Genomic DNA, 15468 nt, shown 5'->3' with positions numbered 1-15468 from the left:
GAAAGCCTTTTAAATGATATAATCACGCACACAGAAGTAAGACTGTAGCCTTATGTACCTTCAAAAATTATATATGAAAACAGTGATTTTGTGATGCAATATGGATGATATTTGGATTAGTTTTGAAATAAAAACACGTGCAGTTATTCTCGATCTTTATTTAAGTGTTTTTAATAAAAATACAGACAATTTCAAACGGTCCAATAATGCACACAACTGTAAGGAAATGGACTTATGTATGTTTACAAATTTCATATAAAAAATATAATGATAATTTGATGTAACTTGGATGGTTTCAGAAATAAAAACGCACAAGAAGACATTTTCTATGTTTATTCAATTATTTTTAATGAAATTTAAGAGACTTTCAAAACAGTGCAAACATGCATACAATGGTTAGGCTATAACATTATGTATTTTGACAAACATATGGTGAATTTAGGTGTAACTTGGATCATTTCTGAAATAACATTAGGAGACATTTTCAATGTGATTTCAGAAAACTAAGAAATTTTCAAAACAGTCCGAACATGTACACTTAGATAAGGCTATAGCATTATGTATACATTTCATACTGAAACATAATCCAACTTTTTTATGCAAATCAGATGATTTTTGAAATATAATTACATGCAGAGACATTTTAATCACTATTTGAGTGTTTGTAATGAAAATGAAGAGACTTTAAAAATTATCCAAATGCTCACACAAAGGTAAGAGTGTAGACTTATGTAATTTAATAAATTTTGTATGAAAACTTATGGTGATTTTGTGATGAAATTTGGATGATATTTGAAATAAAAACATGTTTGAACACACTTTCTGTCTTTATTTAATTGTTTTTCATGAAATTTAAGAGACTTTCAAAATGCTCCAATCATGCTACCAAAGGTAAGACTATCGACTTATGTATTTTCACAAGTTTAATATCAAAAACCATATAGGGATTTTGTGATGAAATTTGAATGAGCTTTGAAATAAAAATGTGAGGAATTATTCTCAATCTTTATTTGTGTTTTTAATAAAAATACAGAGAATTTAAAAACAGTCCAATAATGCACACAAATGTAAGGCAATACACTTATGCATTTTCACAAATTTCATATAAAAATTATAGTGATTTATTTGATGTAACTTCAATGGTTTCGGGAATAAAAATGTTTATTCAAGTGTTTTTAATGAAAATTGAGAGACTTTCAAAACTGTCCAAACACGTACACAAAGGTAAGGCTATAGCATTATGTATACATTTCATACTAAAACATAATTGATTTTTTCATGCAAATTAGATGATTTTTTGAAATAAAAACACATGCAGAGACATTTTAAATAACTATTTGAGTGTTTGCAATAAAAATCAAGAGACTTTTAAAATGACCCAATCATGCTCACAAAGGTAAGACTATAGTCTTATGTACTTTGATGAATTTTGCATAAACACATACTGATGTTTTTATATGTATCTTGAACAGCTTTGGAAATAAAAACACAACTGAAGACATTTTCTATCTTTATTTAAGTGTATTTCATGAAAATTAAGAGACTTTAAAATGGTCCAATCATGCACCAAAGGTAAGACTATAGTCTTATGTCCTTTGATAAAGTTTGCATAAACACATACTGATGTTTTTATATGTATCCTGAACAGAATTGAAAAAAAAACACAACTGAAGACATTTTCTGTCTTTATTTAAGTGTATTTCATGAAAATTAAGAGACTTTAAAAATGGTCCAATTATGCTCACGAAGGTAAGACTATAGCCTTATGTATTTTGACAAATTTTCTATTAATACATATGGTGATTTTGTGATGTAATTTGGATGATATTTGAAATAAAAACACATTTGAACACATTTTCTGTCTTATTTAATTGTTTTTCATGAAAATTAAGAGACTTTCAAAACTGTCCAAACATGTACACAAAGGTAAGGCTATAGCAACATGTATACATTTCATACTAAAACATAATTGATTTTTTCATGCAAATTAGATAATTTATGAAATACAAACACATGCAGAGACATTTTGAATCACTATTTGTGTGTTTGTAATGAAAATTAAGAGACTTTAAAAATGGTCCAATCATGCTCACAAAGGTAAGACTATAGTCTTATGTACTTTGATGAATTTTGCATAAACACATACTGATGTTTTTATATGTATCTTGAACAGCTTTGGAAATAAAAACACAACTGAAGACATTTTCTATCTTTATTTAAGTGTATTTCATGAAAATTAAGAGACTTTAAAATGGTCCAATCATGCTTAAAAAGGTAAGACTATAGTCTTATGTATTTTGACAAATTTTGTATTAATACATATGGAGATTTTTACATTTAAGGTGGTTGATTTTTGAAATATAAACACATGAGGAGACATTTCCAATCTTTATTTAAACATTTTAATAAAAATTAAAAGACTTTTAAAATGACCCAATCATGCACACAGAGGTAAGACTTTGTACTTTCAGAAATTTTTTTATGAAAATGTACAGTGACTTTGTGATGCAATTTGGATGATATTTGAAATAAAAACACATTTAAAGGTACTGTCTATCTTTATTTAAGCATTTTTAAGAAAAATACAATGAATTTCAAAGCGCTCCCACGATGCACACAGAGATAAGACTATAGCCTTATGTACTTTCACAAATTTTATGTGAAAACTTTTGGTGATTTTGTGATAAAAATTTGAATGATATTTGACATAAAAACACATTTGAACACATTTTCTGTCTTATTTAATTGTTTTTCATGAAATTTAAGAGACTTTCAAAATGATCCAAACTTGCTCACAGAGGTGAGTCTTATTATACTTATGATAATTTTCACATGTATTGTGTATGACTTTTGAAATAAAAACACACAAGGAGACATTTTCAGTCTTTATTGAAAAATTTTAATAAAAACTAAAAGCCTTTTAAATGATATAATCACGCACACAGAAGTAAGACTGTAGCCTTATGTACCTTCAAAAATTATATATGAAAACAGTGATTTTGTGATGCAATATGGATGATATTTGGATTAGTTTTGAAATAAAAACACGTGCAGTTATTCTCGATCTTTATTTAAGTGTTTTTAATAAAAATACAGACAATTTCAAACGGTCCAATAATGCACACAACTGTAAGGAAATGGACTTATGTATGTTTACAAATTTCATATAAAAAATATAATGATAATTTGATGTAACTTGGATGGTTTCAGAAATAAAAACGCACAAGAAGACATTTTTTATGTTAATTCAATTATTTTTAATGAAATTTAAGAGACTTTCAAAACAGTGCAAACATGCATACAATGGTTAGGCTATAACATTATGTATTTTGACAAACATATGGTGAATTTAGGTGTAACTTGGATCATTTCTGAAATAACATTAGGAGACATTTTCAATGTGATTTCAGAAAATTAAGAAATTTTCAAAACAGTCCGAACATGTACACTTAGATAAGGCTATAGCATTATGTATACATTTCATACTGAAACATAATGCAATTTTTTAATGCAAATCAGATGATTTTTGAAATATAATTACATGCAGAGACATTTAGAATCACTATTTGAGTGTTTGTAATGAAAATGAAGAGACTTTCAAAATGACCCAATCATGCACCAAAGGTAAGACTATAGTCTTATGTATTTTGGCAAATTTTGTATTAATGCATTTGGTGATTTTTACATGTAATTTGGATGATTTTGAATATAAACACATGAGCAGACATTTTCTACCTTTATTTAAATGTTTTGCTAAAAATTAAAAGACTTTTAAAATGACCCAATCATGCACACAGAGGTAAGACTCTCAGAATTTTTTTATGAAAACGTACAGTGACTTTGTGATGGATTTGGATGATATTTGAAATAAAAACACATTTGAAGGTACTGTTTATCTTTATTTAAGCATTTTAAGAAAAATACAATGAATTTCAAAGCGCTCCCACAATGCACACAGAGGTAATGTGAAAACTTAGGATTTTGTGATGAACTTTGGATGATATATAAAATAAAAACACATTTGAAGATATTTTCTGTCTTTATTTAATAGTTTTTCCTCCAATTTTACAGACTTTCAAAATGATCCAAAATTGCTCACAGAGGTCAGACTATAGCCTTATGTGTTTTCACAAGTGTACTATCAAAAACATATTGGGATTTTCTGATGAAATTTGGAAGAGTTTTGAAATAAAAACACGTTTGAACACACTTTCTGTCTTTATTTAATTGTTTTTCATGAAATTTAAGAGACTTTCAAATGCTCCAATCATGCTACCAAAGGTAAGACTATCGACTTATGTATTTTCACAAGTTTAATATCAAAAACCATATAGGGATTTTGTGATGAAATTTGAATGAGCTTTGAAATAAAAATGTGAGGAATTATTCTCAATCTTTATTTAAGTGTTTTTAATAAAAATACAGAGAATTTAAAAACAGTCCAATAATGCACACAAATGTAAGGCAATACACTTATGCATTTTCACAAATTTCATATAAAAATTATAGTGATTTATTTGATGTAACTTCGATGGTTTCGGGAATAAAAATGTTTATTCAAGTGTTTTTAATGAAAATTGAGAGACTTTCAAAACTGTCCAAACACGTACACAAAGGTAAGGCTATAGCATTATGTATACATTTCATACTAAAACATAATTGATTTTTTCATGCAAATTAGATGATTTTTTGAAATAAAAACACATGCAGAGACATTTTAAATAACTATTTGAGTGTTTGCAATAAAAATCAAGAGACTTTTAAAATGACCCAATCATGCTCACAAAGGTAAGACTATAGTCTTATGTACTTTGATGAATTTTGCATAAACACATACTGATGTTTTATATGTATCTTGAACAGCTTTGGAAATAAAAACACAACTGAAGACATTTTCTATCTTTATTTAAGTGTATTTCATGAAAATTAAGAGACTTTAAAAATGGTCCAATCATGCTCACAAAGGTAAGACTATAGTCTTATGTATTTGACAATTTTGTATTAATACATATGGTGATTTTTATATTTAAGGTGGTTGATTTTTGAAATATAAACACATGAGGAGACATTTTCAATCTTTATTTAAACATTTTAATAAAAATTAAAAGACTTTTAAAATGACCCAATCATGCACACAGAGGTAAGACTTTGTACTTTCAGAAATTTTGTATGAAAACATAGTGATTTTGTGATGCAATATGGATTATTTTTGAAATAAAAAACACATTTGGAGATGTTGTCTTTATTTAAGTATTTTTTAATGAAAACATACAAAATTTTAAAATAATCCAGTAAATCACAGAAAGGTCAGACTACATCCTTATATATTTTGACAAGTTTTGTGTGCAAACATGGTGATTCTGTGCTGCATTTTGGGTGATATTTGAGAAAAATTTCTACAAAAATGATTTGTGTAGCTATGAAAGTTTTGGTGATTAAAACACATGCAAGACACTTTCTATCTCTATTTAAATGTTATTATTGAAAATTAAGAGACTAAAATGATCCAAACATGCACACAAAGGCAAATCTATTGCCTTCCGTATTTTGATAAATTCTGTATAAACATGTGAGGTGATTTCTATGTGTAATTTAAAGGGTTTGGAAATAAAAATGTTTTCTGTCTTCGTGTTTTTCATGAAAATGAATGAAAATAAGGCTTTCAAAATGATCCAAACTTGCACACAAAGGTGAGACTATAGTCTTATGTACTTTGATAAATTTTGTATAAACACATAATGAAATTTTTATATGTATCTTGAAAAGGTTTGGAAATAAAAACACAACTGAAGACATTTTCTACCTTTATTTAAGTGTTTTTCATAAAAAATAAAAGATTTTCAAAAAGGTCCAATCATGCTCACAAAGGTAAGATCATGTTTATGTATTATGTATTTTGACAAATTTTGTATGAAAACATATGGTGATTTTGTGATGAAATTTGGATGATATTTGAAATAAAAACATGTGCAGTTATTCTCGATCTTTATTTGTGTTTTTTAATAAAAATACAGACAATTTCAAAATAGTCCAATAATGCACACAAATGTAAGGCAAAATACTTACGTATTTTCACAAATTTCATATAAAAAATATGGTGATTATTTGATGTAACTTGGACGGTTTTGGAAAGAATAACACACAAGGAGACAGTTATTATGTTTATTCAAGTGTTTTTAATAAAAATGAAGAGACTTTAAAAACTGTCCAAACACGTACACAAAGGTAAGGCTATAGCATTATGTATACATTTCATACTAAAACATAACGTGATTTAGTTTTATCATGCAAATTAGATGATTTTTGAAATACAAACACATGCAGAGACATTTAAAATCACTATTTGAGTGTTTGTAATAAAAAAATGAAGAGAGTTTCAAAATGACCCAATCATGCACACAAAGGTAAGACTATAGTCTTATGTATTTTGACAAATTTTGTATTAATGCATTTGGTGATTTTTACATGTAATGTGGATGATTTTTGAATATAAACACATGAGCAGACATTTTCTACCTTTATTTAAATGTTTTGCTAAAAATTAAAAGACTTTTAAAATGACCCAATCATGCACACAGAGATAAGACTCTCAGAATTTTTTTATGAAAACGTACAGTGACTTTGTGATGGATTTGGATGATATTTGAAATAAAAACACATTTGAAGGTACTGTTTATCTTTATTTAAGCATTTTTAAGAAAAATACAATGAATTTCAAAGCGCTCCCACAATGCACACAGAGGTAATGTGAAAACTTAGGATTTTGTGATGAACTTTGGATGATATATAAAATAAAAACACATTTGAAGATATTTTCTGTCTTTATTTAATAGTTTTCCTCCAATTTTACAGACTTTCAAAATGATCCAAAATTGCTCACAGAGGTCAGACTATAGCCTTATGTGTTTTCACAAGTGTACTATCAAAAACATATTGGGATTTTCTGATGAAATTTGGAAGAGTTTTGAAATAAAAACACGTTTGAACACACTTTCTGTCTTTATTTAATTGTTTTTCATGAAATTTAAGAGACTTTCAAAATGCTCCAATCATGCTACCAAAGGTAAGACTATCGACTTATGTATTTTCACAAGTTTAATATCAAAACCATATTGGGATTTGCGATGAAATTTGAATGAGCTTTGAAATAAAAATGTGAGGAATTATTCTCAATCTTTATTTAAGTGTTTTTAATAAAAATACAGAGAATTTAAAAACAGTCCAATAATGCACACAAATATAAGGCAATACACTTATGCATTTTCACAAATTTCATATAAAAATTATAGTGATTTATTTGATGTAACTTCAATGGTTTCGGGAATAAAAATGTTTATTCAAGTGTTTTTAATGAAAATTGAGAGACTTTCAAAACTGTCCAAACATGTACACAAAGGTAAGGCTATAGCATTATGTATACATTTCATACTAAAACATAATTGATTTTTCATGCAAATTAGATGATTTTTTGAAATAAAAACACATGCAGAGACATTTTAAATAACTATTTGAGTGTTTGCAATAAAAATCAAGAGACTTTTAAAATGACCCAATCATGCTCACAAAGGTAAGACTATAGTCTTATGTACTTTGATGAATTTTGCATAAACACATACTGATGTTTTTATATGTATCTTGAACAGCTTTGGAAATAAAAACACAACTGAAGACATTTTCTATCTTTATTTAAGTGTATTTCATGAAAATTAAGAGACTTTAAAATGGTCCAATCATGCACCAAAGGTAAGACTATAGTCTTATGTCCTTTGATAAAGTTTGCATAAACACATACTGATGTTTTTATATGTATCCTGAACAGAATTGAAAAAAAAACACAACTGAAGACATTTTCTGTCTTTATTTAAGTGTATTTCATGAAAATTAAGAGACTTTAAAAATGGTCCAATTATGCTCACAAAGGTAAGACTATAGCCTTATGTATTTTGACAAATTTTCTATTAATACATATGGTGATTTTGTGATGTAATTTGGATGATATTGAAATAAAAACACATTTGAACACATTTTCTGTCTTATTTAATTGTTTTTCATGAAAATTAAGAGACTTTCAAAACGTCCAAACATGTACACAAAGGTAAGGCTATAGCAACATGTATACATTTCATACTAAAACATAATTGATTTTTCATGCAAATTAGATAATTTATGAAATACAAACACATGCAGAGACATTTTGAATCACTATTTGTGTGTTTGTAATGAAAATTAAGAGACTTTAAAAATGGTCCAATCATGCTCACAAAGGTAAGACTATAGTCTTATGTACTTTGATGAATTTTGCATAAACACATACTGATGTTTTTATATGTATCTTGAACAGCTTTGGAAATAAAAACACAACTGAAGACATTTTCTATCTTTATTTAAGTGTATTTCATGAAAATTAAGAGACTTTAAAATGGTCCAATCATGCTTAAATGTATTTTGACAAATTTTGTATTAATACATATGGAGATTTTTACATTTAAGGTGGTTGATTTTTGAAATATAAACACATGAGGAGACATTTCCAATCTTTATTTAAACATTTTAATAAAAATTAAAAGACTTTTAAAATGACCCAATCATGCACACAGAGGTAAGACTTTGTACTTTCAGAAATTTTTTTATGAAAATGTACAGTGACTTTGTGATGCAATTTGGATGATATTTGAAATAAAAACACATTTAAAGGTACTGTCTATCTTTATTTAAGCATTTTTAAGAAAAATACAATGAATTTCAAAGCGCTCCCACAATGCACACAGAGATAAGACTATAGCCTTATGTACTTTCACAAATTTTATGTGAAAACTTTTGGTGATTTTGTGATAAAATTTGAATGATATTTGACATAAAAACACATTTGAACACATTTTCTGTCTTATTTAATTGTTTTTCATGAAATTTAAGAGACTTTCAAAATGATCCAAACTTGCTCACAGAGGTGAGTCTTATTATACTTATGATAATTTTCACATGTATTGTGTATGACTTTTGAAATAAAAACACACAAGGAGACATTTTCAGTCTTTATTGAAAAATTTTAATAAAAACTGAAAGCCTTTTAAATGATATAATCACGCACACAGAAGTAAGACTGTAGCCTTATGTACCTTCAAAAATTATATATGAAAACAGTGATTTTGTGATGCAATATGGATGATATTTGGATTAGTTTTGAAATAAAAACATGTGCAGTTATTCTCGATCTTTATTTAAGTGTTTTTAATAAAAATACAGACAATTTCAAACGGTCCAATAATGCACACAACTGTAAGGAAATGGACTTATGTATGTTTACAAATTTCATATAAAAAATATAATGATAATTTGATGTAACTTGGATGGTTTCAGAAATAAAAACGCACAAGAAGACATTTTCTATGTTTATTCAATTATTTTTAATGAAATTTAAGAGACTTTCAAAACAGTGCAAACATGCATACAATGGTTAGGCTATAACATTATGTATTTTGACAAACATATGGTGAATTTAGGTGTAACTTGGATCATTTTTGAAATAACATTAGGAGACATTTTCAATGTGATTTCAGAAAACTAAGAAATTTTCAAAACAGTCCGAACATGTACACTTAGATAAGGCTATAGCATTATGTATACATTTCGTACTGAAACATAATCCAATTTTTTAATGCAAATCAGATGATTTTTGAAATATAATTACATGCAGAGACATTTAGAATCACTATTTGAGTGTTTGTAATGAAAATGAAGAGACTTTAAAAATTATCCAAATGCTCACACAAAGGTAAGAGTGTAGACTTATGTAATTTAATAAATTTTGTATGAAAACTTATGGTGATTTTGTGATGAAATTTGGATAGATATTTTGAAATAAAAACACGTTTGAACACACTTTCTGTCTTTATTTATTGTTTTTCATGAAATTTAAGAGACTTTCAAAATGCTCCAATCATGCTACCAAAGGTAAGACTATCGACTTATGTATTTTCACAAGTTTAATATCAAAAACCATATTGGGATTTTGCGATGAAATTTGAATGAGCTTTGAAATAAAAATGTGAGGAATTATTCTCAATCTTTATTTGTGTTTTTAATAAAAATACAGAGAATTTAAAAACAGTCCAATAATGCACACAAATGTAAGGCAATACACTTATGCATTTTCACAAATTTCATATAAAAATTATAGATGATTTATTTGATGTAACTTCAATGGTTTCGGGACTAAAAATGTTTATTCAAGTGTTTTTAATGAAAATTGAGAGACTTTAAAAACTGTCCAAACACGTACACAAAGGTAAGGCTATAGCATTATGTATACATTTCATACTAAAACATAATTGATTTTTTCATGCCAAATTAGATGATTTTTTGAAATAAAAACACATGCAGAGACATTTTAAATAACTATTTGAGTGTTTGCAATAAAAATCAAGAGACTTTTAAAATGACCCAATCATGCTCACAAAGGTAAGACTATAGTCTTCTGTACTTTGATGAATTTTGCATAAACACATACTGATGTTTTTATATGTATCTTGAACAGCTTTGGAAATAAAAACACAACTGAAGACATTTTCTATCTTTATTTAAGTGTATTTCATGAAAATTAAGAGACTTTAAAATGGTCCAATCATGCACCAAAGGTAAGACTATAGTCTTCTGTCCTTTGATAAAGTTTGCATAAACACATACTGATGTTTTTTATATGTATCCTGAACAGAATTGAAAAAAAAACACAACTGAAGACATTTTCTGTCTTTATTTAAGTGTATTTCATGAAAATTAAGAGACTTTAAAAATGGTCCAATTATGCTCACGAAGGTAAGACTATAGCCTTATGTATTTTGACAAATTTTCTATTAATACATATGGTGATTTTGTGATGTAATTGGATGATATTTGAAATAAAAACACATTTGAACACATTTTCTGTCTTATTTAATTGTTTTTCATGAAAATTAAGAGACTTTCAAAACTGTCCAAACATGTACACAAAGGTAAGGCTATAGCAACATGTATACATTTCATACTAAAACATAATTGATTTTTTCATGCAAATTAGATAATTTATGAAATACAAACACATGCAGAGACATTTTGAATCACTATTTGTGTGTTTGTAATGAAAATTAAGAGACTTTAAAAATGGTCCAATCATGCTCACAAAGGTAAGACTATAGTCTTATGTACTTTGATGAATTTTGCATAAACACATACTGATGTTTTTATATGTATCTTGAACAGCTTGAAATAAAAACACAACTGAAGACATTTTCTATCTTTATTTAAGTGTATTTCATGAAAATTAAGAGACTTTAAAATGGTCCAATCATGCTTAAATGTATTTTGACAAATTTTGTATTAATACATATGGAGATTTTTACATTTAAGGTGGTTGATTTTTGAAATATAAACACATGAGGAGACATTTCCAATCTTTATTTAAACATTTTAATAAAAATTAAAAGACTTTTAAAATGACCCAATCATGCACACAGAGGTAAGACTTTGTACTTTCAGAAATTTTTTTATGAAAATGTACAGTGACTTTGTGATGCAATTTGGATGATATTTGAAATAAAAACACATTTAAAGGTACTGTCTATCTTTATTTAAGCATTTTTAAGAAAAATACAATGAATTTCAAAGCGCTCCCACAATGCACACAGAGATAAGACTATAGCCTTATGTACTTTCACAAATTTTATGTGAAAACTTTTTGGTGATTTTGTGATAAAATTTGAATGATATTTGACATAAAAACACATTTGAACACATTTTCTGTCTTATTTAATTGTTTTTCATGAAATTTAAGAGACTTTCAAAATGATCCAAACTTGCTCACAGAGGTGAGTCTTATTATACTTATGATAATTTTCACATGTATTGTGTATGACTTTTGAAATAAAAACACACAAGGAGACATTTTCAGTCTTTATTGAAAAAATTTTAATAAAAACTGAAAGCCTTTTAAATGATATAATCACGCACACAGAAGTAAGACTGTAGCCTTATGTACCTTCAAAAATTATATATGAAAACAGTGATTTTGTGATGCAATATGGATGATATTTGGATTAGTTTTGAAATAAAAACATGTGCAGTTATTCTCGATCTTTATTTAAGTGTTTTTAATAAAAATACAGACAATTTCAAACGGGTCCAATAATGCACACAACTGTAAGGAAATGGACTTATGTATGTTTACAATTTCATATAAAAATATATAATGATAATTTGATGTAAACTTGGATGGTTTCAGAAATAAAACGCACAAGAAGACATTTTCTATGTTTATTCAATTATTTTTAATGAAATTTAGAGACTTTCAAAACAGTGCAAACATGCATACAATGGTTAGCTATAACATTATGTATTTTGACAAACATATGGTGAATTTAGGTGTAACTTGGATCATTTTTGAAATAACATTAGGAGACATTTTCAATGTGATTTCAGAAACTAAGAATTTTCAAAACAGTCCGAACATGTACACTTAGATAAGGCTATAGCATTATGTATACATTTCGTACTGAAACATAATCCATTTTTTAATGCAAATCAGATGATTTTTGAAATATAATTACATGCAGAGACATTTGAATCACTATTTGAGTGTTTGTAATGAAAATGAAGAGACTTTAAAAATTATCCAAATGCTCACACAAAGGTAAGAGTGTAGACTTATGTAATTTAATAAATTTGTATGAAAACTTATGGTGATTTTGTGATGAAATTTGGAAGAGTTTTGAAATAAAAAACACGTTTGAACACACTTTCTGTCTTTATTTAATGTTTTTCATGAAATTTAAGAGACTTTCAAAATGCTCCAATCATGCTACAAAGGTAAGACTATCGACTTATGTATTTTCACAAGTTTAATATCAAAAACCATATTGGGATTTTGCGATGAAATTTGAATGAGCTTTGAAATAAAATGTGAGGAATTATTCTCAATCTTTATTTGTGTTTTAATAAAAATACAGAGAATTTAAAACAGTCCAATAATGCACACAAATGTAAGGCAATACACTTATGCATTTTCACAAATTTCATATAAAATTATAGTGATTTATTTGATGTAACTTCAATGGTTTCGGGAATAAAATGTTTATTCAAGTGTTTTTAATGAAAATTGAGAGACTTAAAAACTGTCCAAACACGTACACAAAGGTAAGGCTATAGCATTATGTATACATTCATACTAAACATAATTGATTTTTTCATGTAAATTAGATGATTTTTGAAATAAAAACACATGCAGAGACATTTTAAATAACTATTTGAGTGTTTGCAATAAAAATCAAGAGACTTTTAAAATGACCCAATCATGCGCCAAAGGTAAGACTATAGTCTTATGTACTTTGATGAATTTTGCATAAACACATACTGATGTTTTATATGTATCTTGAACAGCTTTGGAAATAAAAACACAACTGAAGACATTTTCTATCTTTATTTAAGTGTATTTCATGAAAATTAAGAGACTTTAAAATGGTCCAATCATGCACCAAAGGTAAGACTATAGTCTTCTGTCCTTGATAAAGTTTGCATAAACACATACTGATGTTTTTATATGTATCCTGAACAGAATTGAAAAAAAACACAACTGAAGACATTTTCTGTCTTTATTTAAGTGTATTTCATGAAAATTAAGAGACTTTAAAAATGGTCCAATTATGCTCACGAAGGTAAGACTATAGCCTTATATATTTTGACAAATTTTCTATAATACATATGGTGATTTTGTGATGTATTTGGATGATATTTGAAATAAAAACACATTTGAACACATTTTCTGTCTTATTAATTGTTTTTCATGAAAATTAAGAGACTTTCAAAACCGTCCAAACATGTACACAAAGGTAAGGCTATAGCAACATGTATACATTCATACTAAAACATAATTGATTTTTTCATGCAAATTAGATAATTTATGAAATACAAACACATGCAGAGACATTTTGAATCACTATTTGTGTGTTTGTAATGAAAATTAGAGACTTTAAAAATGGTCCAATCATGCTCACAAAGGTAAGACTATAGTCTTATGTACTTTGATGAATTTTGCATAAACACATACTGATGTTTTTATATGTATCTTGAACAGGTTTGGTAATAAAAACACAACTGAAGACATTTTCTATCTTTATTTAAGTGTATTTCATTGAAAATTAAGAGACTTTAAAATGGTCCAATCATGCTTAAATGTATTTGACAAATTTTGTATTAATACATATGGAGATTTTTACATTTAAGGTGGTTGATTTTTGAAATATAAACACATGAGGAGACATTTCCAATCTTTATTTAAGCATTTTAATAAAAATTAAAAGACTTTTAAAATGACCCAATCATGCACACAGAGGTAAGACTTTGTACTTTCAGAAATTTTTTATGAAAATGTACAGTGACTTTGTGATGCAATTTGGATGATATTTGAAATAAAAACACATTAAAGGTACTGTCTATCTTTATTTAAGCATTTTTAAGAAAATACAATGAATTTCAAAGCGCTCCCACAATGCACACAGAGATAAGACTATAGCCTTATGTACTTTCACAAATTTTATGTGAAAACTTTTGGTGATTTTGTGATAAAATTTGAATGATATTTGACATAAAACACATTTGAACACATTTTCTGTCTTATTTAATTGTTTTTCATGAAATTTAAGAGACTTTCAAAATGATCCAAACTTGCTCACAGAGGTGAGTCTTATTATACTTATGATAATTTTCACATGTATTGTGTATGACTTTTGAAATAAAAACACACAAGGAGACATTTTCAGTCTTTATTGAAAAATTTTAATAAAAACTAAAAGCCTTTTAAAATGATATAATCACGCACACAGAAGTAAGACTGTAGCCTTATGTACCTTCAAAAATTATATATGAAAACAGTGATTTTGTGATGCAATATGGATGATATTTGGATTAGTTTTGAAATAAAAACACGCACAGTTATTCTCGATCTTTATTTAAGTGTTTTTAATAAAATACAGACAATTTCAAACGGTCCAATAATGCACACAACTGTAAGGAAATGGACTTATGTATGTTTACAAATTTCATATAAAAAATATAATGATAATTTGATGTAACTGGATGGTTTCAGAAATAAAAACGCACAAGAAGACATTTTTATGTTTATTCAATTATTTTTAATGAAATTTAAGAGACTTTCAAAACAGTGCAAACATGCATACAATGGTTAGGCTATAACATTATGTATTTTGACAAACATATGGTGAATTTAGGTGTAACTTGGATCATTTTTGAAATAACATTAGGAGACATTTTCAATGTGATTTCAGAAAACTAAGAAATTTTCAAAACAGTCCGAACATGTACACTTAGATAAGGCTATAGCATTATGTATACATTTCGTACTGAAACATAATCCATTTTTTAATGCAAATCAGATGATTTTTGAAATATAATTACATGCAGAGACATTTAATCACTATTTGA

Source organism: Colossoma macropomum, unplaced genomic scaffold, assembly GCF_904425465.1.
Source record: "Colossoma macropomum unplaced genomic scaffold, Colossoma_macropomum, whole genome shotgun sequence".
Classification (NCBI taxonomy): Eukaryota; Metazoa; Chordata; class Actinopteri; order Characiformes; family Serrasalmidae; genus Colossoma; species Colossoma macropomum.
The sequence above is the reverse complement of the archived record's forward strand: the minus strand, read 5'-3'. Positions refer to the sequence as shown.